At 46.1% G+C, this 22,890-nt stretch overlaps 1 long non-coding RNA gene across 1 annotated transcript; it reads right to left on the bottom strand.

Moving 5' to 3' along the window:
* Positions 1-16,378: 16,378 nt before the first annotated feature.
* LOC149360587 (uncharacterized) lies at positions 16,379-19,495 on the bottom strand. The gene is made up of 2 exons (XR_016288333.1): positions 19,310-19,495; positions 16,379-16,549 (listed from the first exon to the last, which is right to left on the bottom strand). It is a non-coding gene; the product is annotated as an uncharacterized LOC149360587 (long non-coding RNA).
* Positions 19,496-22,890: the final 3,395 nt, after the last annotated feature.

Raw genomic sequence — 22,890 nt, 5'->3', positions numbered from 1 at the left:
GCAAGCACAACTGGCTCACTGGTCAGTGGACACCTCAGTCGCGCTTTGAGGTGCGTAGCGGTGGTGTTCACCTGCATAAACCGTAATTTCGCACAAAATTTCATGTCCAGCTTTGCTCAACCGCCAGCAGTTGTTTTCCTTAAACTTTCATAAATTAATTCAAACAATAAGGAGAGAAATGCAGAGCACATCCGAGATATTCACCTATTCTACTAAACGATAATTCCCGCACATGCCTCCAGGAGATTCATTGAGATCTTCATCAGCAAATGCGGACTGTGTACCCAGAAAATGCTCGTTTAACATGCTTTTTTAAAGTGGCATGAGGTTACCTTCCAGAAGTGTTCATGGGGGTGCACTCTCTCGAGATCAGGGGAGAACAAGGGGGTCGTGTTATATCTGTCGCTACTTTACACCACGGTGAAAAAGAAGGGATTTCTTCCTTCCCCTATTTATATTCTCACCCGAAAATAAAGTGGTAGAAAAGAAAAGAAACTCAAAACGGGGCTTACAAACTGATGTTTGTTTGAGCGCGCAACAAAATATACATTGTTAAGAGTGGACAACGAGACCTGGCGCCGGCGGCAGAAGCATAGACGACGACGGACGGGGGTTGTTGCTCTCCAAATCACCGAACCTCCGAACCGATCGAAGGACGCTGTCTCCCACGGGCCTGGGAGAAATTACTGTCAAACGAGTGTCGTCGTTAGGCAACGATGTGGCGAGAACTTGGCACAGCAGCAACAACGCTGGAAGCAGAGATGCACATGAAGCACGGCGGAAGCAGCGGTATACGTTGGCCGAGTCGGCCTTCGGCTCACCGAACGGGATGATGGTACGCAAGGTCACGCTGAGCGAGGCTGCTAATTGAAAGACGCTGTGTCGAAGGGGTCTCGTGCTTCGGCCATCCGGCGGGGGAGTTCGAGAAGGTTAAACCACCTGCGAGGAGACTGCGGGATTCTGCTTTCCCACGGAGGCAACGCACAGAACACTTGCGGCAGTGGTCAAGGTGACGCATCTGTGTTTGATGACTGTCTTCCCCTTCTCATCCCCCAAGCTGTGACAGAGCGAGAGAGCTTCAGCACCGCCCCGTGCCGGGGGTGGTACCGCCAGCGTCATCAATGGCCCATCCGATTGGACAGCGTTATTCGACCTAAGTTCCCTAGTCAGGGATTTGGGGAACGCGAACCGTATTTAACGGGATGTTGTTGTGTGATCGGAGCATAGCATTGCATTCGCATTCGATTCGATTCTCATCTGTAAATATGTAGAATAAACCCTTCTGTACAGTTTCCTCGATAACGCAGTCCGACATCGTCATTCGGAGCCGGTACCGGCGAGGCTAAACGAGTTAGTCTTCTCCAGGAACCCTCCGTCTCCGACACTGGTTCCAGCGGTGGGATAGAAGCCCCATCTTTAACACTGGTTCCAGCGGTGGGCCTGTGGCCCCGGTCCCAACACTGGTTGGCAGCAGCTGGGATGAACCGTGCGACATCTTACTTTCTCCACGGGTGAGCGTTTTGGCTTTTGCTATGGGATTCGCCAGGCTTTAAGATTCAGAGAATAATCTTGACTGGGAATCAGGGCTTTGTCGTTTGAGAGGGGTTATTCTCAAGGCATTGTTGGGTTAGCAGAGCCAGAGCGGAGAAAGCGTTGTCATGGACCTAATGAGGTTGTACAAGTCGGACTTGCTGTTGATATGCGAGGAACTGTCGGTTGAAGTGCCTAGCAAATTAACCAAACTTGAATTGGGCGAATTCATTCTTAAACAAGTCAAGCACAACGATCAGTTGCTGGTAGATACGTGGAATTTGGTACAAGGGGAAAAAGCCCGCAAAGTAAAAGCCGACCAGGAGGCTAAAGAGAAAGCCGACCGGGAGGCTAAAGAGAAAGCCGACCAGGAGGCTAAAGAGAAAGCCGATCGGGAGAAAAAAGCACGTAAGGAGCAAGCTGATCGGGAGTGGGAAAAAGAGAAGGAACGGCAACGGCAACAGTGGAAGGTTGAAATTGAAACAACGAAACTAAAGATATTAGAAGTTCAAAACGAAATACGAAGAAAGGGCGGTAGTGTGAGAGCCGGAACTCCTGAAAGAGCAAGCGATGCTTATGAAATAGGTCCGCAGGCAAGACCCGCAAAGTCTGTGACCGTAGCCGAGTTGGTAAATCGCGACACCACGAGGGAAGTGGCAGAGAACGTGTGCAACTGGTACGGTAGTCCAAGGAAAGCCGCAGAATCCGAGACCGTGTCCAGTGTAGTTGGACGTAATGCTAAGAGAGAGCATTCCGAGATAGCGTCTCAACGACACGAGTGCGAGGATTCTCCTCCAAGTGAGGTAGGAGTGGCAATGGACAGCTTTGTCGGGACAGTTACGAGCGCGACCCTTTCAGTAGAGTCGATACAGGCGTCAAACCGGCAGGACCGCGAAAAGGGAGATTTTCCTATCGAGAAAGGTTTCGAAGTAGAAACAGCGGAAACCCCTTTTGAGAGTAACAACCGCGGTAAGAGCGAGTTGGGATGTCACAGTGGCTTCAGTGACAAAGGCTCCGGAGAGGCTACCTTGGTAATACTGGCACAAGAAGAGTGCGAGGCTGCCGGGGAAAAGGATAGCCATAAGAGCCAGGCGGGCTCAGTTGTAGCTGAGCACTGCAGTGCAGAGAATGGCGCGCAGAGCGACAGCCAGGCGGGCTCAGTTGTAGCTGAGCACTGCAGTACAGAGAATGGCGCGCAGAGCGACAGCCAGGCGGGCTCAGTTGTAGCTGGGCACTGCAATGTAGAGAATGGCGCGCAGAGCGACAGCCAGGCGGGCTCAGTTGTGGCTGAGCACTGCAATGCAGAGAATAGAGCGCAAAGCGACAGGCACGCGGTAGAGGACAACTCCCTAAGGAATGAGCCAGGGATCTCAGGGGCAGTTTCATGTCCGTCTGTCAGCTGCGTGGATCTGGCACTCTGCTGCGAAGGCACAGAGGCCAGTTTGGAATTTGAGGAAAATTTCCGAGGTGCGACGGAAAGACTAGAGATAGCTAGTTGTCATCAGGAGACGCACGCGACACAGTCTAGGCGCAGAAAAAGGAAAAGGGCAAGAACCAAGAGGAAACGAATCAGATTCAAAGCCCTAAATTCGGTTGCGCGGACAGGTGCGAAAAAAAGAAATGCCGTGGAAGGAAAGGCGAAGCCTTCCCGCGTTGCGCCTCATAGACTTGCAACTGCAATTAATGATCTGGCGACATGTGCAGCTCATTCGAGGGCTGACTGCGGCTACGGAAAAGGAAGTGTGCGTTTTCCGACCAGAACAGGCGCGAAGTGCTTCAAGGGGCATCGGCCTGTAAGAAAGCCTAGACCGCGCCGTCGGGACAAAAAGCCAGTTAAAAAAAAAACAAAGCGGCCCAAGAGATCAGAAAGCGCAAGGCTGCGCGGTACTCAGCGCATGAGAACGCAGGCGTCGAACAGAGACGACACATGCAGGCGTGTTCCGCGGGCGCACTTGAAAAGGAATCGTCCTTCACATTTGGCACCGCATTCTAGGAAGCGTGCATGGCGAATGGGTAGCCGAGCTTCCTGCTTGGGGCGAGAGAAAGAGGCACCTTCTCGCGCTGGTCACTGCTCGTTGTCCAGAGCAAGAGTCGGTTATCGACATTGTAGTAGCGACCAAGGTTTTCGGAGAGCCTCGAGGGGGCGCGGAAACGACAGGGAGAGTCGGAGATCGTTTTTTTCTGCAGCCTTTTGTCACGAGTTGACCGCAGTACAATCAGTCAAAGCGCGACCGCGGCGGGCGCGTCTGAAAGACTAATCCTTTCAACTCGGCGGCGGGGAGTCAGCTTTCCCCCCCGCGTGGCGACTCGAAGTAGCTGTTTCGTTTTTTTTATTCCTCTTTTTTTTTCTGTGTGTGTTTATGAAATCAGGAAGGGAAAGGCTACTTTGTGAGTTAAAAAGAGTTGATCGGAGGTTACTGTTTTTTTCCTTACCTTAGACAAGGGCTATGGCGTCACTGAGTTAGAAAGGCTATGGTGTCACTGAGTTAGAAATCACAGGTGTCGATTTCCCATGCTACCAAGAGATAAGGGCACTCACAGGAGTGCAGCTCGAGTAGAACTACGCGTCACTGACATACACTGAAATGACCGAAGAGAAAACTCGTCTGGGGGAAGCGCTCGTGTCCAGACCTTTGCTTCAGATCACTTACTATGGTAAAGAGTTTTTAGTCCAGTGTGACGTCAATGATAGAGGACTGGGTGCTATTTTAATTAAGTCAAGTTGGCGACGGCCACGAAGAGCACCATGTTCAGTACGTCAGCCGCAGGCTGACATGTAGAAAAGCGTTAATCACTTTAGACAAAGAGCGCGCGTTTGGTTTTGGCGGCACAGATGTCGTCGGGTTACCAGAGTTACTTGAACGGCGCAAAGTTCATATTTGAGACTGACCATCGTCTCAAACATGATTATGACAGTTTTGTCCCCCCAAAAATGGTCGCTTGCTTAGACGGAGTCCTGCTCTCCAAAAACAATTTCTCGATGCGTTTCAGGAACGGAAAACCGCACGGAAATGCTGATGGATTCAGCCGATTGTTGCAGACAGGAGTACTTGGTAGGACCACCTACTGTGTGTGGGTTTTTGTTTTTAACCTTGGTCCAAGCAGTCCGTCTTTGGCGATTTCAAAGGGGATATTTTGCGCTTTCTCGGCACCCAAAATTGCGCCAAAATCCAATCATGCTTTAGTAAACATTTGTTGTCATTGTGGGAAGCCTGGTGGGTCTTTGGCAGATTCCGAGCGCTTGCTTGTGGGTCAGTGCCTTGTCTCGTGGAACAGTCCACTGATGCCATTCTTTGTTGAATGTTCGTGCTTGGATGCCATTTCTGGAAACCAGCCCTTCCACCCGACTCCGGCCTCATCTCTTCCTGCCCAGCGGTCGTGAACGCTGGCCATTCGAGATTTTTCGGGCCGCGGACGAGCTGTTAAGAGTGGACAACGAGACCTGGCGCCGGCGGCAGAAGCATAGACGACGACGGACGGGGGTTGTTGCTCTCCAAATCACCGAACCTCCGAACCGATCGAAGGACGCTGTCTCCCACGGGCCTGGGAGAAATTACTGTCAAACGAGTGTCGTCGTTAGGCAACGATGTGGCGAGAACTTGGCACAGCAGCAACAACGCTGGAAGCAGAGATGCACATGAAGCACGGCGGAAGCAGCGGTATACGTTGGCCGAGTCGGCCTTCGGCTCACCGAACGGGATGATGGTACGCAAGGTCACGCTGAGCGAGGCTGCTAATTGAAAGACGCTGTGTCGAAGGGGTCTCGTGCTTCGGCCATCCGGCGGGGGAGTTCGAGAAGGTTAAACCACCTGCGAGGAGACTGCGGGATTCTGCTTTCCCACGGAGGCAACGCACAGAACACTTGCGGCAGTGGTCAAGGTGACGCATCTGTGTTTGATGACTGTCTTCCCCTTCTCATCCCCCAAGCTGTGAGAGAGCGAGAGAGCTTCAGCACCGCCCCGTGCCGGGGGTGGTACCGCCAGCGTCATCAATGGCCCATCCGATTGGACAGCGTTATTCGACCTAAGTTCCCTAGTCAGGGATTTGGGGAACGCGAACCGTATTTAACGGGATGTTGTTGTGTGATCGGAGCATAGCATTGCATTCGCATTCGATTCGATTCTCATCTGTAAATATGTAGAATAAACCCTTCTGTACAGTTTCCTCGATAACGCAGTCCGACATCGTCATTCGGAGCCGGTACCGGCGAGGCTAAACGAGTTAGTCTTCTCCAGGAACCCTCCGTCTCCGACACTGGTTCCAGCGGTGGGATAGAAGCCCCATCTTTAACACTGGTTCCAGCGGTGGGCCTGTGGCCCCGGTCCCAACAACATGCAGAACGAGATACGTGGTAACACATGAAGAATACTACGCTGTCCCAATAATCGAGGTCCTCTGTAGTTAGAGAGTAAAAAGACAGGAGCGTCTAAAAACAAAAAAAAAAAGAAAACGAGGAAGTCAATTGAAAAACACGAAAACAAAGCTAAAACCCCTGCCACAAAGCGATGAATATGTTTGGTTTCGATTGGTTTATTAGGGTTTAACGTCCCAAAGCAAACTGAAGCTATGACGAACGCCGTAGTCAAGGGCTCCGGAGATTTCGGCCTTATGTGGCCAAAAAACTCGAAGCAGACGAAAAATGAAAAAATCCTCCGCTAAGCGAGAACTACGTGTGAGCACGGCGATTTCTCATGAATGCGACCAGTTAGCTTTTGAAAGGAGGGAACGGCCGATTTTCTTTTTTTTTCCTGCGTTTGATGCGTGGCCGCTGCCATAATACGCGGTTGTGAACAGTGATTGACGAGTTCTGTTCTGTAATCTTGTGCTTGACTTCAATATCACTGCTTTTGTTTTACTCCTGGTTTGGATATTTTTTCTTCCGTTATAACGCTGTGCTGAGCTACCTCTTGTGCTACACGACTATATCTGGCTTCTCGTGACTGTGCAGTATAGCTTGCTGGTTCCTCTCCTTCCCTTTGTCACTTGTCCAAGTTTGCTATTGTGCACTCAAAAAAAAACCTCTGTAGTTGATCGCTGCCGTGTACCCTCGATGTGGTTTCCATCTCAGCTTTAACACTGGTTTTCCTGCGCACTTATGGCTCAGGAGAAGGTTCTTCTGCTTCTTGAAAGGTAAACAAATCGGGGTTCATTTATTGTGTTCTACATGCTAGATTTTCTTGCAGTATCAATACGAATAGGCAAATGACATTCAGAAAAAACCTGCACCGTGATTTCTGCCGTTGAAATTAGTTTCTGTGAAGCTTTTTTTCACAATTTTAATATTCTAGTGCCTTCAGTTATCGGGCTCTTCCTACAAAGTACGGAACGGTCGGTGTGCTTTGGAAGCACGGCATCTTTACTTCTCTAAAAAGACGGATAACGCTTTATATATTTACCGTAACTTTTCTTTTTTTAATTTCAAATATCCAATTGTTCTGAAAATCAACCGAATGTCTTTTCAGAACACTCGAAATCGCTAAAAATGGCACAGGACTCCATTTTATACGTTGTCAGGCTAATTGGTCTTGCATGATAACCTGTGAAATAGCCCAGCTCTGTTTCATTCTAAGTGCAAAGGGTGACTGCGGCAGGTTTTCCGAAAGCTGCCATTTAAAAACGATGCGATAAACCAAATCACTGTGTCAGGAGTCACCTAACCACGAATATGAGAGAAGCCAACAGCCACAGAAACCAAGGGGCACAGGGGATTTTTAATTTGTTTACTTATTTTGTGGTGTTGATCAATTTATAATATTACTGAATATGTATCGCTTAAAACTAATTGATTAGAAAAGCAGATGAAAAAACAACCACATGCCACCGGTGGGATCCGAACCGACGACCTCCGAATTACGCGTCCGGTGCTCTACCGCTGAGCTACGGCGACGGCTGTCAAACCTTCTGCTTTCGGGGGTATTTATCCGCCACGCATACTTTCAGAACTCAGGCAGTTGATTGCGCGAAAAGCTTGGCAGGTTCACCTAGTTTTCATTTGAACTACAATTAACCAGCAGTTAACAAAAAATGCTCCCTCTACAACACCTCCAGTGGCTCCATAGTCGAAATTTCCACTCCACAGAGAGAGAGAGGGAGGGAGAGAATAAAAGTTATTTGAGTCTTTGAACAGGAAGGCTCCCTTCTAGCGCAGGTGGGCTACTGTCGCTTGGTGGCCTTGGTCTCTTGGATCTCGGCGACTTGGTCAGCTCTCTCTGTAAGCAACTCTTTCTGCCACAGGTCCGAGCTGCGCAGCGTGGTCTCCCACTGCTCCTCTGTGGTTATTCAGGTGAAAGAAAACAGATACTTTCCACGACAGAGCGCCGTCACATTAAAACATAGCCGTCCCTGATATCAGAGGCGAGATAGCCACACCACAGAAAATAGATGACTGCCACGGCGGAGCACCGTCATATGACGCCAGCTAAAAAAACGCCACACGAAGTGCATACGCCTGTCAAACTAGAGATGCGATTTGTAACATACCAAACACCGCTAGCAAGCGTAATGAACTAGCCTCTCCCGTTGATACTATTAAACCGGATATTATTGTACTAAGCGAGACCTGGCTTAGGCCTTAAATTAACGACTGGGAACTTTTTCCGCACACCTCGCACCCACCGCAGTGGCGCAGTGGTTACGGCTCTCGGATGCTGCCAGGAAGACCCGGGTTCGATCCCAGGAGACTGAATTGTAGAGGCCTGTGTACTATGCGATGTCAGAGCACATTAAAGAACCCCAGGTAGTCGAAATTTCCGGAGCCCTTCATTACGGCGTCCCTCATAGCTTGAGTCGCCTTGCGATGTTAAAAGACGAGAAAATTGTAATCTGCCAGGTTTTTTTTTTAGTTCAGGAAGTTAAACCTACATAAACATGACATCTCGCAGGTTTTCCTTTTATTCTTGTGACCGCACAACCAGACATAGCGGTCCTGTTTTCTTAGCTATTAGTAAACACTCACAGAAACCATGCACTCAGGTTCCTAGTTCCTTAGAGCTACCTTGGGTTAACATCATTTTTGGTAACCAGTACTTGCGATTCGAGATTTTTACCGCCCTTATCTGATTCTTATAACTTCGTTAACGAACTGCATGATGCAATCAATCTGGTTACCCTTCACCGCCTATGTTTGTAATCCGTGACTTGAAAATTTCTAACAGCGCCGTCCCGGTGGCGCAGTGGTTATGGCGCTCGGCAGGTGACTTGAAAGACGCTTGTTCAATCCGGGCCGTAGCGGTCGAATTCCTACAGAGTCGAAATTCTAGTGGCTCGTGTACTGCGTGATTTTAGTGCGTGTTAAAGAATCCCTGGACGCCCCACTCCAGCTGTAATGTGCATTGTGTCGGGCGCGTGTGCTTGTATTTTACTTTAGATCTTCACGCCCGTCCGCCCTGTAAATATGCTAATATGTCAATAGATTTCTTCTATAGTGTACCTCTCCGCCTCATCCTTTCTAATAGTCCCCTCACCTCTTTCATATCCTTTCTACACCTTGCCTGCGATCCCTCTATTTCCGCTGTCCCAGCTCAGGTGCTTCCCGTAGCAATGACAGATGCCGGGGCAAGCAAAAATCTTTCCCTTCATTTTATTATCATGTTTATTTAAACCACTACTACTTAAAGAACCCCGGATGGTCAAAAGTACCGGAGCTCTTCACTGCTGCGTCCCTCATAGTCTGAGTAGCTTTGGAACGTTAGACCTCCATAAATCAAACCTCATGTTTCAAAAATATGAGATACTGACCTCTAAGACTTCCTTTCCTTATGATCTGTCTTCTTTCTTAGGCTACTTGCAAAAGAAGCTACTATAACTTCAGAAGTTGTTTCGAATACAGTTCACGTGGTTCTTACGATGCAAACTTCATAAAATTTGGAAGTACCATCTCTCTGATGGAAAATGTGCTGAAAACGAAACCAATTTAAAGCTACAATAAGGCCAACTTTGACGCCGGAAACATTGAGCTCTGTGCATTTCTGGGCACTTGCTTGGAAGGCTCTTATGATCTTAGCGTTGAATCGAATTGGCACTTGTTCCTGTCAGAAATGAAGGATTTAACGGATAGATACGAAGGAGCCTGTATACTTGACTTTAACAGCAATGCTCCCTGGTACTGTAGCAATTATCAAGCGGTGGCCAAACAGGAAAAAGCCGTCTCAATATGTATAAACTAGTGAGACGTTCTTTAAAACTGACCTATGGAATGCTCTCAAAGTGCACGTCAAAGCGCTAGAACTGGCCGAGAATACATCTTTGCATGTTACCCTGCCGTCCGTGCTATGCATTGATCTGCGATAGTTTTGGCGAACCATTAGTCCAACTGATAGCGACAACCTATCTCTCATCTATAATACTGTCACTAACATTCCTCCCAAACCGCAGGCTTCCCTGTTAAAAATATTTTCAGTTCTAATTTTTCTATCACCACAAATTTCCGCTTCCATGCATAGTTTCACTCAGTTATACACCCATGTGTCCGGTCACAACTGGCCTTTATGGTGTTGTAAACTAATGAAGACCCCAAAAACATCCGCTGCTCCAGGCTGCGACCTAATCAACGCCAAAGTTTTAAAACAGAAGTTCTTGGTTCTTAATCATACTAACGAACAATTTTTAGGAGTGACCTGACCAGGGTTTGCTCCCTGCCGCTTGGAAGGTCGGTAAGGTGACTCCACTGCACAAATTAGATAACAAGGATTCTCCACTAAAGTAATGGCGAATTTTTCTCATGAGAATTCCTTGTAAACTTCTTGAAATCATTTGTTTTCTGACCTAGCAAACTTCCTAGAATCGGACTTTTTTCTCTCGATTTCAAAACGGCTTACACAAATATTATTCATGTGATCCCGAACTTGCATCCTTTACTAAAAAAGTTTCATGTAATTCTCGATTGTAATTCCCTAGCTGACTGCTTGTTGATAGCTTTCGCGAAAGCATTGGATAAAGTATGTTATAGCGTACTAGGGTACAAATTGCAAAAACAACCTGGGCTCAGAGGTACTAATCTGGCCCGAAACTTTCCTTCAAACCGTCGACATTTCATTTGTATTAATACGTCACCTCAGATCCGAGTGTGGCTCACGCCAGTGCTCCTGAAGGGTCTTTGCTGTGGCCGCTTCTTTTCCTTATGCATGTTAAAGGCGTGTCTTCCTACATTTCATCTCGCATTCACCTGTTCGCCAACCGCTGCGTAATATTCAAGAAAATAACGAGCGATATCGGCATACTAACGCTTAAATCCGGCCTCGATTAAATCTAAGCATGGCGTAAATCTTAACTAATGGACCTTGATGCTGAGTGCAAATTCATGTTTGTGTTTCAAGTTAGTAATAATTTGCCCTCGTATCACAGTAATGGCATGACTCCAGACTCCCTACACTTTTACAAATACCTCGGTTTTCACATAACTAACGACTTTACCTGGACAGCTCGTGTTACACATGGAGTTAATTGCTAAAACAAAATACTTGGATATCTTTGCCGTAAAATTGGCAGAGTACTCTCATCTGTGAAGCTTTTACTGTGTATAGCAATAATTCTACCTAAACTCGAGCACGCAGAATCAGTATGAGATCCTTATCACCAGAACTTAACCCACGCGCTTGAAGTGGTCCAAAATACTTCTGCTCGGTTCATTCTCTTACCACAACAGAACTGCAACCATGACCAGCCTGAAAGCTAGTTTCGGTCTGCCATCCTTTGCGTCTCGTCGTAGTACACTTCGGCTACGCCTTTTGGATAAACTTTTTCACCATTCTTACCTGCGCGAAGAACATATTTCACGCTCACAGTGCGTATCACAAGGAATGGATCACGCCCACAATGATGGAATACCATTCTGCAGAACAAGAACCTACTTTCATTCGTTTTTACCCCGGACATCTAACCAGTCGAATCACCTTCCCGCACTGCTGGTACTGATTAATTATCACAGCTTATTTCAAAAAATGCCTTAGCTAACCTCGTATAACTAACAAGATTCTATAAAATCAAGCTCATAATTTTTTTTGTGCGTTTCTTTCTACAACCGCTGCCCTCGATATTGCCGTATGGCCCTGGGGGTATTTTAAGTAAAGAAATAAAATTTTAAATCTTGCAGCATTATGCATGTAGTTATTTACAGTCCGTCTTGGGGTGTTATATGTTGGCACATTTTATTCAACGCTCGACAGATTGTTCTTCAAAGCTTGGTAATCCTCTCCTTGTAATGGGTGATTTTGTTGTTAACCTGATGCCTTTAGTGCGCCCCACACAAGCATTTTTTGATGTAACATTTCCCTTGCGCAAGGAAATATGATCATCGATCCGACTAGGCTGATACATGCATTTGAAAGCTGCTTGACTTGTTCTGCACGACGGAAACGAGAGAAATCACGCGTCTTGATGTCTGCAGTAAGCGATCATGTGCCAGTTTTTAGATTTTCTACACCTGAAAGAGAATTACACCGACAACCCAAGCATGACGCACAATTTCAAAGGCAAGATATAAATAAAGCTGTGTTTGTTTTTTCTGAAACATCACTAATCAAAATGAACGTGTCCGAGATCTACAACCAGACGGATCCTGTTAAGGCGTTAAACCATTTTGCTGCTATAATCAAATAACATTATTGAAATGCTTTTCTTTTAAGTGAGATTGAACGAAGCAAGGAATGCTGGAAGCCATGGGTATACAAAATGCTTTTAAAAGGAACAGTAGAACACGATAGATTTTTCTCCGCTCTTCAAATGACAAGCCAACCAGTGTTCTTAATGGAATCAGGATAGGTCATGGCATGGAACACGGAACAAGCGTGACATGAAGTTAACGATCGAAAGTTTGTATGAGAATAAATTCACTCATATTCCTAATGAACGTCAAAAAAGCTTGTAAAACATTAAATGAACTGGTTATGCACAAGGAACCCACCGCTGTTTTCAAGCACTGTTTTTTAACATTTCGCCGCCCATTGTGTGCTGTCAGACGGCGTGTGACCGTCTTGCGGCGCAAGTTCAAAAGCGCAAGCTCTCAACGGAATTCACTTTCTCTTGTGCTATCTGCCGGCCGGTGAAGCGATCTCTTTCAGATCTTGGCCGTGGAATCGCCTTCTCCGCGCAAGTTGCAGGCGGTTCAAACTTGCAATCGTCTTTATTTCAGTCCGCGCTCATTCATATACTGGCGTGCACGTCGTCAACGTGTAAATAGCTATGCGAGCACCTGGCCTTACATGTATTCTGCTCAGTTAAAAGGTGATTACGCTTTTAGATCTACCCCGCCACGGTGGCTCAGCGGTTACGGCGCTCAGCTGCTGACCCGAAAGACGCGGGTTCGATCACGGCCGTGGTGGTCGAATTTCGATGAAGGCGAAATTCTAGAGGCCCGTGTACTGTGTGATGTCAGTGCACGTTAAAGAACCTCAGATGGTCGAAATTATTCCGGAGACATTCACTACAGCGTCCCTCATAGCCTGAGTTGCTTTGGTACTTTAAACCCCAATAAACCTAAGCTTTTAGATCTGCTGAAAAATGTCTGATAAGTACCACATGCGTACAATATAACCTTATAACCTGTTATGTGATTCATTAAAGAAAAACATTTCCCAATGCTGGTCATCATGGATGCAATAAGTGAAGCGCCGGCACGAAAGAAGGTTTTTAGCCCCTTGAATTCGTGAGCGTGTTGTATACGGCGAGGGCTGTGACGCGATATGCAGCTATACTGGTATTAATCGTATACACGCTTCTCCGAGAAAAGCATTCAACCAGCTGAAGTGTGAGCGTCAAGATTATGCGTGCATTCACTGCCGAGAGCAAACAGCCGACAGACGTCAGACACAAGTCGGAGGGAACATCACTTGAAACTTTTCCGCTTACAGCTTACTGGAAGCTATTACCGGGCGTAGAAATTAGAACGACCACTTTTAATTAAACCTCAAGGAATGTCTCCGATCATACTGTCACGTAGTAGTGACGGCAGTCCGGTGTGCATGAAGGCAGCAAAAAGTGCTTCTAAAAGTAAACTGTTTCTTGGGCTGACCTGTGCCCGAAAGAACTGAATGACTTGGCGGCAGCGTAGTGACAGGCGTGCTTGGCGGTCGTCGAACAGACTGCCCGCCGTTCTCGGCCGTGCTCAGTTTAAAGCTCAGAGCGAACTTTCGAGATACGGCGTACAAAGTGCTACAACATTCTGGAACAATGTAGAATCGCGTCCGCCTATATGCAATCAATCGAGGTGAATAGGGTCGCGTCTTGCATCACACAGAACGTGATAAAGTGGCGAGCCGGCTGCTTTGAAAAATGAATAGACAAACACTACAAATTTGTGGCATTACTAACAGCATTGTAGTGAACAAATATGCCGTAATTGACAGAACAGAGTCCCGTTTGGTACGCAATGAGTGTGCAATTTGACCTGTACACTTCACGACACTCCATAACGTACCACGTTATCGTCGTACATGTATAAAAGAGCGAGCTCGATAAGCAATTTGCTGTGCATTCTGCGAATGCCTTCGATAACATTACGTATTTTCTTTCGCCCCTACGGAGCCTATTTTTAAAGTGTCCGGGAATTGCGGCGAGGTGCAGGCGCATTCCGTACAGCTGGGATGGTATTACGAGTTTTTTCTCAATTTTGAGACTCTGACTTCAAAATGACGACACCGCGAGTCGTTGACCGCGGAATCAACCAATTAGCAGCGAGGTTGTGGTGTCTAATAGTAGGGTTCCACCCAGGAAGCATTTAGTTGCGCAATAAGGGACCGTATGCTAAAGTATTGGTGTAACCACGCCGTTAATAATTTGAAGGATGTTTTATTTCGCTAACAAACTATGTTTCAAACTCAACGACATGAAGCAAAAGAAGAAGCGTCCTCAATTTTGCAATTAAGTTTGCTCTTCAGTCACTTTTGCTGCCGCGAGGGTGCGCTGACGCTGGAAAAGCGTCGGTAGCGTCGGCTAGGTGGCGTGAGCTGCCGCCTGATTCAAGGGATTCAGCCATGGATTCAGCCTTATCCCTCCACGCACGTACTCAGCCATCGTAAACATGGCAGGCAGAAAAAAAAAATCAGCTCATTGACGGCTGTCCTTTTTTTTTACACACTAAAGAGAATCAAGGTACTGTGCGGACGTCTTAAGTGCGCGGAAAAATCTATTTATAGGCAGTGATTGCTACGGGTCTGCCGAGATCAATTTGCAAGGAGCGCTTGGCTCGAAAACCGGCGAAGGCAGCTTTAGGGCAAGTTCACACTGGCGAGTTGCAAACGTCGCGCTAGTATTCTAGGTGACCGATTTCGGTCAATTAGTTCCGATTTGCGAAGCACATGTAAAGCGGGGAGGGAGCGTAACAAATCGATTTAAGCCTGTCGCGCGACCTCCGTGACTCGCCAGTGTGAACTCACCTAGCCTGCTATCTATGGCAAATGTGGTCCAAGGGCGTTGCGTGATTCTATTTATTTTTGTTCAGAAAATACCCGGCGGCCATGAATAATCACACTGCAGCAACTGCCGACATACGGAAGCAGACCGGTGCAGCTGCTGGGAGCTTGCAATCTCACTGCGGGAATTAAGAGCCGGCACGCCCGGTCACTGCGGCAACAATCACTCTTCCGCCTCGTAACCAACTCATGCCGCACGCTTCGGGTTAAGCACTTGATATTCGTGTTGGTGTTGTTGCCGTTCCGTTCGGATGATGCTCGGATGACGCAGCCGGGGATACTGCAGTGGCGAAAGTTTATGCGAAGGAAGTCCTCCTTCGCTGCCGCCTTGTCTTGGGGGTCTCGCCGGAAAGCGCGCACCTTCTGCGACTTAACTTTGACAGTGGTCTCCGCAACTCACCGCAAACACTTGCTCACAGTCGGTTGGGCTACGCCGACGTTTACTTCATTTCCTACGATGTCTTGAAACCCACCGGCGGCGAAGGCGCGCACAGGCACTTGCCGCTCCACTGACCGCGCACTTACCCGCACACCTCTAAGTTCAACGGCGAGTTCTTCGCATAGCCATTATGGTCCTTCCTATGTCAAAACGTCGAAACAACTCGTCCGGCTCGTCAAAACCGTCTTCTTGCACCCTCTTACACCGTTGCTCGCACGGCCACCGGCCATGTAAACAACCGCCATTTTCTGCCTCAAGCGGTTTGAGACCACCCGTTCCAATCCCGAAAAATCGTCTCAATCTGCTCGCATAATTAGGTAAGCAACGTCAACACTTCTGGCACACTTATGACGTCGGCCGGTTACGCAAATAAACAATATAGCCGCTGGTCACGGCCGACCAATAGGAACGGCCCTTATAAAAATTTCTATAGACAGTCCATAGACTGTCTATAGACTTTAGTCTATGAAGTCTATAGACTGTCTATAGACAAATCCTTTAGACTGGTCTATAGACAGTCTATAGATTTATGGCCATACACTTTTAGTAGACTTTTGTCTATAGACAGTCCATAGACAAATGTCTACTGAAAGTCTATAGGTCTATAGGAAGTCTATAGACACAGGTCTATAGACAGTCTATAGACGATCTATAGACTTATGGTCATACATTTCCTATAGAGCTGTCTATAGACCGTCTATAGACACTTGTCTATAGACGGACTATAGACGACCTATAGACTTATGGCCATCGACTTCCTGTAGATTACTGTCTATAGACAGTCTACAGACAAGTCTACTGGTCCAGTAGACATATGTCTATAGACTGTCTATAGACATTCCATAGGTGTGTGGCCAGTCAGTGCTATAGACCTTTGTCTATAGACAGTCTATAGACCTCTGTCTACTAAACTATTAGTAGACCATTATCTATAGACTGCCTATAGACTGTCCACAATCATTGAAAAAGGTCACCAGACAGAGTTCACACATGAAACAATCAATATACTTACAAATTTAGTTTATTTCCAAGCTATCCAGGCTGGGAATATGCAATACATGCACCATAAGAATGCACCACAGTAACATAAAAGTTGAAAGTAACAGTCCGGCTAGTTTCCTCAGAAGCATTCTTGTGGCCTGTTGTCTGCAGTAAATCATCCGGGCATGTTCACCTGTACAGCACGAAGGAAAAAAAAATAATATAAGAGGAACTGAAAGAAAAATTCCCATTCCATCTCTACACATGTGCTTTACAATGCAAGGCATATCCTGGCTATGCCATTCTAGATAGGCAATCTTGATCTTTTGGTGTGGTTTTATGGGGTTCAAAGACCCAAGGCGACACACGCTACGAGACGCTAAAGTGAAAGGCTGGGGAATAATTTCGGTCACCTGTGCAGAGTACACAGGCCTTTAGCATTTTGCCTCTATTAAAATGCGACCGCCTAGGCCGGAATCGAACCTGCATCTTTCAGGTCGCCATACGAACGTGATAGCCACTGAGCTATCATGCCGGCTCAATCATTTCAGTAAATACACTACAGATTATAAGTGTCGTCACAAACCATTGTAACAAAGACCCCTAATCCCTGGAGCATTCTACTCTGAATCCAGTACTAATATTGATTTCTGTATGGCAATACTGTTACTGCCAATACTGATCTCTTTATGGCAATCCTTTTACACTATTTGTAACAGAAGACTTCGAACAATTGTGCCACATATCTGCATTGACTCGCAAGGAGCTGTTAAGAATGCCACCTCCATAAAATACAGATTCAGTGCACCTTACAGACGGATGCAAAAAGGAGAATATTGCAGCATTTATTCTTATAACCGCTATAGAAGAAGCGCTTCAGAATACCTTGCGTGAATTAGGCCTGGTACACTCGGCCAACTTTTTAACTGGCTCGGGTGTTGCATCGCTAAATGCACCTTGTAAAAAAGGTGCCTTTCGGCTACACTGCTGGCATATTCATGCTGTAATTTAAGGAGTGAAATGTCATTTCGTGGTTCCTTTTTGTTCATATAATGTTTGAGTGCGTATTTAGATCAACGTTATCAGAAACATTCGTCTGCCACTACGAACAGCTGAAACAAGCGGCATACGCAGCAATGGATCTTGTCCATATGGCCTCATCCTCTGGGTAAAGTACCACTCCTTTCATGGCGGACAAGTCGTTTACCCAGATTAGTGCAAATACGCCACCATAACCATTGCTGCGTATTCGGCTTGTTTCGGCTCATCGTAGCGGCAGACGATGAATATTTCTGATAACTTTGATCTAAACATGCAAGTACTCCACTCAAACATTATATTAACAAAAAGAAACTATGAAATGCCATCTCACGCATAAAATTACAACATGAATATGCCAGCAGTGTAGCCAAAAGGCACCTTTTTACAGGTGCATTTAGCGATGCAACACCTAAGCCAGTTCAAGATTTGGCCGAGTGCACTCGTACATGTACATGTACGTAAGGCGATACTCAAACGGGCACAAGCTATACAAAACCAGCAGGCAGAAGCAACCAGTTCACCACAGATTTGCGCCTATAACTTGAAGCACAAAGACGGAACAGCATACTCGTACATCTGCGCGCGCTCTTAGAAACAAGCGGGTTGCAGCGCTTCCATGCCGCGCTCATTATTCAGAAAACTAATACAGTACACAGAGGCTGCAGCTGCGCCTTTTCAAAAGCAGTCGCGAGGTTGAGACAGCAAATTACTGACTGTCACGATAAAATACCGCCTGAAATTCACTTAGTTTTTCCTTCAAGTGCAGCTCCAACAGCGCTGTAAAGAGGTGTGTTTCTTGCATGGAGGCAGCTAACCCAACGCTGCTAGAAAAATCAGCGAGAGCATTGAACGTGCTCAAAGTAGGAAGTACTTCAATGAAACAATTAACGCCTTCAACAGGCGCAGCTATAATAACACGAGAGCTTAATTTAATTTTAGGCGCAAATAAGCGGCGAGTCACATCGGCGCTTTCGTAACGTAGCAGTCTGAAATCAGAAACACATACTTTGCCTCTCGCGCAAATGGTATTCTAGAAATCTGTGCACGCGTGAGCGGGATTCATGAACGAACCACTCGGAACGAAATGTAAGCCACCTCTTGTCGAGCCGACCTTTACCCAGCTTTCAAAATGAAGTGCCCGCAAGCCAGCGGCGGCGGCCAACGGCTCCGATGACAGACACGGACGAATCCATACGTGTGCAACGAAGGGGAGATGGGATGAAGCTCGTGGGTTCTTCGCGGTGTTTGAGCACGACGGCCATTCGCGCCGGCAACGAATTTTATTCACCCGTCACACTATAAGCATTCCTCCAGCGCCGCTTGAATACAACTTTGACAAACGTCTCGCGCTCCAGTCTATAGCGTTACAAGACACCTTTGCTGAAACGTCGGCGTCCACGACGCGCACCGAGCGAGCGTCCATACGTAGCAAGCAATGCACACCTCAAAAAGAACAGCACTCCATGGTCCAGAGAGGCGATAACACAAAGATAAGAAAACAAATGTAATCCACCACTGAGCGAGACTGTATGTAAGTACGTTTTCGGAGGTGCAAAGTAAATTGAGCTCACACGGCGCTAACTAACACAAAGTTCCATTTCGGCCGTCATTCACAGGCTAAACGACATTTCTGGCCGCGCATCTACCTTGAAACACGAAAAATCTAGTAGACAGCTCGCGAGGAGCGGCTTATCATCAAGGGCATCGCACAGACTGCCTTTCCGCGCGTTAGTAAAGACAGCGGGACAGAGATAAGCGGCATTAGTCGAGAACCCGATGGCTTCCGCCTTAGAAACGAAGATAGGACAAGATAGGACGTTTGTAACTGCGCACATAATCTGTTCTGCACACACAGCTCTGCTTAGAGTGGTTTAGGAGACCAAATGAATAAAATATAAACGTGTAGACTTACCGTAAGCGGACGATGAAGCTGGATTTTGAAGAAAACGTAATCCGCGAAAAACACTCCAACGCCATTGATGCAGCCACGCACAGGGTTGTTAGCAGCCCGAATGATTTTCCGCCGTCTAGCGGTAAAATGGGTAAAACGTGAAACAGAAACCCATTTCACGGTCGTATCTTTATCGCTCGCACTCTTGCCGTGTGCAGCTTGATCTGATATCCATGACCACAGAAGGCAATTGGTTTACAAGCTTAAATTCTTCGCTTACCCTCTAAAAATCTTATTGTTTTCGTGAAAACAGAACCGAAATCTAACTTCTTGTCGGTATACGCGCCGCATCTCTCACCGAATAGTATGCTGTACAATTCTCAAATAATAATTATAAGGTTGCATAGCACAACGTCTTTTTTGCATGTGTTCGTGTTTATAAAACTGATATGCGCCACATCAGCGTGTCATCGGCTCCGAAGCAACAGGTGCAAGGGTAGGAACGAAAAAATACTGGCTTTGTTACTGTTGCGTCGCAGCACTTATTCACGTGAATAAAAACTGCAAAGATAGAAATGGCAGATGTTAATCGCACAGAGGACCAGGCTCTTTGAGATTAATCTAAAGTGTTTCTAAGGCATGGGCGCTTCCTTGAATTCTCACACCCGTATTTCCCCCTTTATCTTCAGGACGTTTTAAAGAGAAATGTAGAACCTTTGATGAAATGTTTCTAATTTCAGCGCGTTGGACAGTAACGATCGAAAGATGGAATGGAATTGTGTAGAGCGATTCCTTTAAGGGACAGCGTATTCGTTCGATGTAGTACGGTTTGCGGGCGCCCTTAGTTCAAGAACGGCTGCCTTTCCTCGGCTTACTTGTTAGCATTAATATCTAATTGTATTGACAATATACGTCACGGTATAACGAAAAGGAGCTTGTCAATGCTCCTGAAAACAATATACAGGAGGGTGTTGTAATGGCCTTACGCAATACTTTTTAATTTCCGTAATAGCGAAGGAGGTGGGGGACTCCCGACATAGTTGCGGTCACTAGATGCAGGTCCCCTCAACAGGCAGTGCAAAAATGAATTGACATTGTTCTGGACTTAGTCGAAAGTCATTGTATCGAATATTGTTGGATAAAATTACGATTGTTATAGACTGGTCTATAGGCAGTAGACTATCTATAGTGTACAGTCTAAGACGAAAGAAAATTGAGGTAGTTGTAGACTGTAGTCTATAGAGAGTCTATAGACCGTCTATAGACAAAAGTAAATCGAAGCAGCTATAGACCTTGGTCTATAGAGAGTCTATAGACTGTCTATAGACGAAAGGATATTGTGGCAGCTATAAACCTTAGTCTATAGACCGTCTATAGACGAAAGAAAATTGAAGCAGTTATAGACTTTAGTCTATAGAGAGTCTATAGACAAAAAAAATTGAGGCAGCTATAGACCTTAGTCTATAGCGAGTCTATAGACCGTCTATAGACGAAAGTAAACTGAAGCAGTTATAGACTTTAGTCTATAGACAGTCTATAGACAAAAGGAAATTGAGGCAGCTATAGACCTTAGTCTATAGCGAGTCTATAGACCGTCTATAGACGAAAGGAAATTGAAGCAATTATAGACTTTAGTCTATAGACAGTCTATAGACAAAAGGAAATTGAGGCGGCTATAGACCTTAGTCTATAGCGAGTCTATAGACCGTCTATAGACGAAAGGAAATTGAAGCAATTATAGACCTTAGTCTATAGACAGTCTATAGACAAAAGTAAATTGAGGCGGCTATAGACCTTAGGCTATAGCGAGTCTATAGACCGTCTATAGACGAAAGGAAATGGAGGTAGTTATAGACTTCAGTCTATAGCGAGTCTATAGACCGTCTATAGACAAAAGGAAATTGAGCCAGCTATACACTTTAGTCTATAAAGTGTCTATAGACAGTCTATAGACAAAAGGAAATTTGAGCCAGCTATAGACTTTAGTCTATAAAGTGTCTATAGACAGTCTATAGACAAAAGGAAATTGAGGCAGCTATAGACCTTAGTCTATAGAGAGTCTATAGACAGTCTATAGACAAAAGGAAAATGAGGCAGCTATAGACCTTAGTCTATAGAGGGTCTATAGACAGTCTATAGACGAAAGAAAATTGAGGCGGCTATAGACCTTTGTCTATAGAGAGTCTATAGACCGTCTATAGACAAAAGGAAATTGAAGCAGCTATAGACTTTAGTCCATAGATTTTCTATAGACTGTCTATAGACAAAAGGAAAAGTCTATAGGATGGCTATAGAGTCTATAAAAAGTCTATAGAAAGTCTATAGACCATTTTTATAAGGGGGGGCAAATGAGACACTTTTTGAGCCACTTTCCGATTGAGACGATTTTGAGCGACTCGTAATCGCGCCCCTGATAGCCTCCCGCCCCCGAACACTGCAGCCGCAACCATTCTGTTATGTGTGGGGTATAGTGGAGAGGGCTAAGGCAGCCTTCACTTGCACCTCGTAGCCTTGACGGCCAACTCGAATGGTTCCGTGGCCGGCGGGCTAGTTTCTTTTTTTTTTTCTGGCCGCGTGTGCGATCTTCATAAGGGGTGCTTGTAATTCTTGCAAGAGCTCTATTGGAAAGGTTTTTTAGAAATGACGTCATGACAGTTAATTTTTCAAGGACTTTTTTGAATTTCAGAGGGTTTCGAGACTTTTATTTACGGTTTTCAAAAAACACATCCTCCTTTATGCGCAAAAAAAACGATTCTGTTTCCTGGGAACAATATATGTTTTTTAGTAGTATATCGCCCTTTAGTATTTCTCCAAACCTGCTGCATATTATAAATACTGATATCGATAATATTCAAATTACATTGTAGGATATTTTTACAAGGCTTCAGTTGCAACCAGTACTTAAGTTTCAATCAAATTCGAGGTCCTCGCTTTTGTAGCTCCAGAAATACAGTCGAATCAACTTTTAACGTACTTGACGGTCAAGCAGATTGAGTTCACTCTATCCGAGGATCATAGTAGGTGGAATGCAATATTGCAGCAAGAAAATAAGCTCAGGCTCAATGGACGTTTAATTCCTCCTATGTGTCTGATTTTCAAATTGAAATTGTATCACTGCGCTACCCAACCACGTCACCGCGCTCAAGTACTCATCGCCAAGACATTTGCTCTTAACGAGCTGCTTTCGGGATACGGTATAACTAATCGCAGATGAAGTGTATGTGTTCATGCGGCAAGTCCGCCGACTCGTCATCATCTTCATGCTATTCTTGGCTGTCGAGGAATGGTTATAATTTCCGAACTGTAATGACTCCGATGATCCGCGCAAATCAAGCCATCTTAAACGACTTCATATCCTGCCAGCTTTGCATGAATGACACACTGCCACAACTACAAGTGCCCATGAAGTGTGCGACTGCGTGCTCCGTCGATCCCGGGTGCATAAATTCATACACCACTGTAACAGTTCGGCACGCACTCACTCTGTTTCAAACAAGCGGCCTTAATCATTTTCTAGTGGGGAAACAAAGTTTCTAACCGGGATGTCGGCTTCTGGTCTCAGTAATTCTCAGCATAAGCTCTGATGCGCCGCCGATATAGGC

This window comes from Amblyomma mixtum, chromosome 2, assembly GCF_055824585.1.
Source record: "Amblyomma mixtum isolate Tamu chromosome 2, ASM5582458v1, whole genome shotgun sequence".
NCBI classification, from domain to species: domain Eukaryota; kingdom Metazoa; phylum Arthropoda; class Arachnida; order Ixodida; family Ixodidae; genus Amblyomma; species Amblyomma mixtum.
Note: the sequence above shows the minus strand (reverse complement) of the source record. Positions and strands in the feature narration are given on the sequence as shown.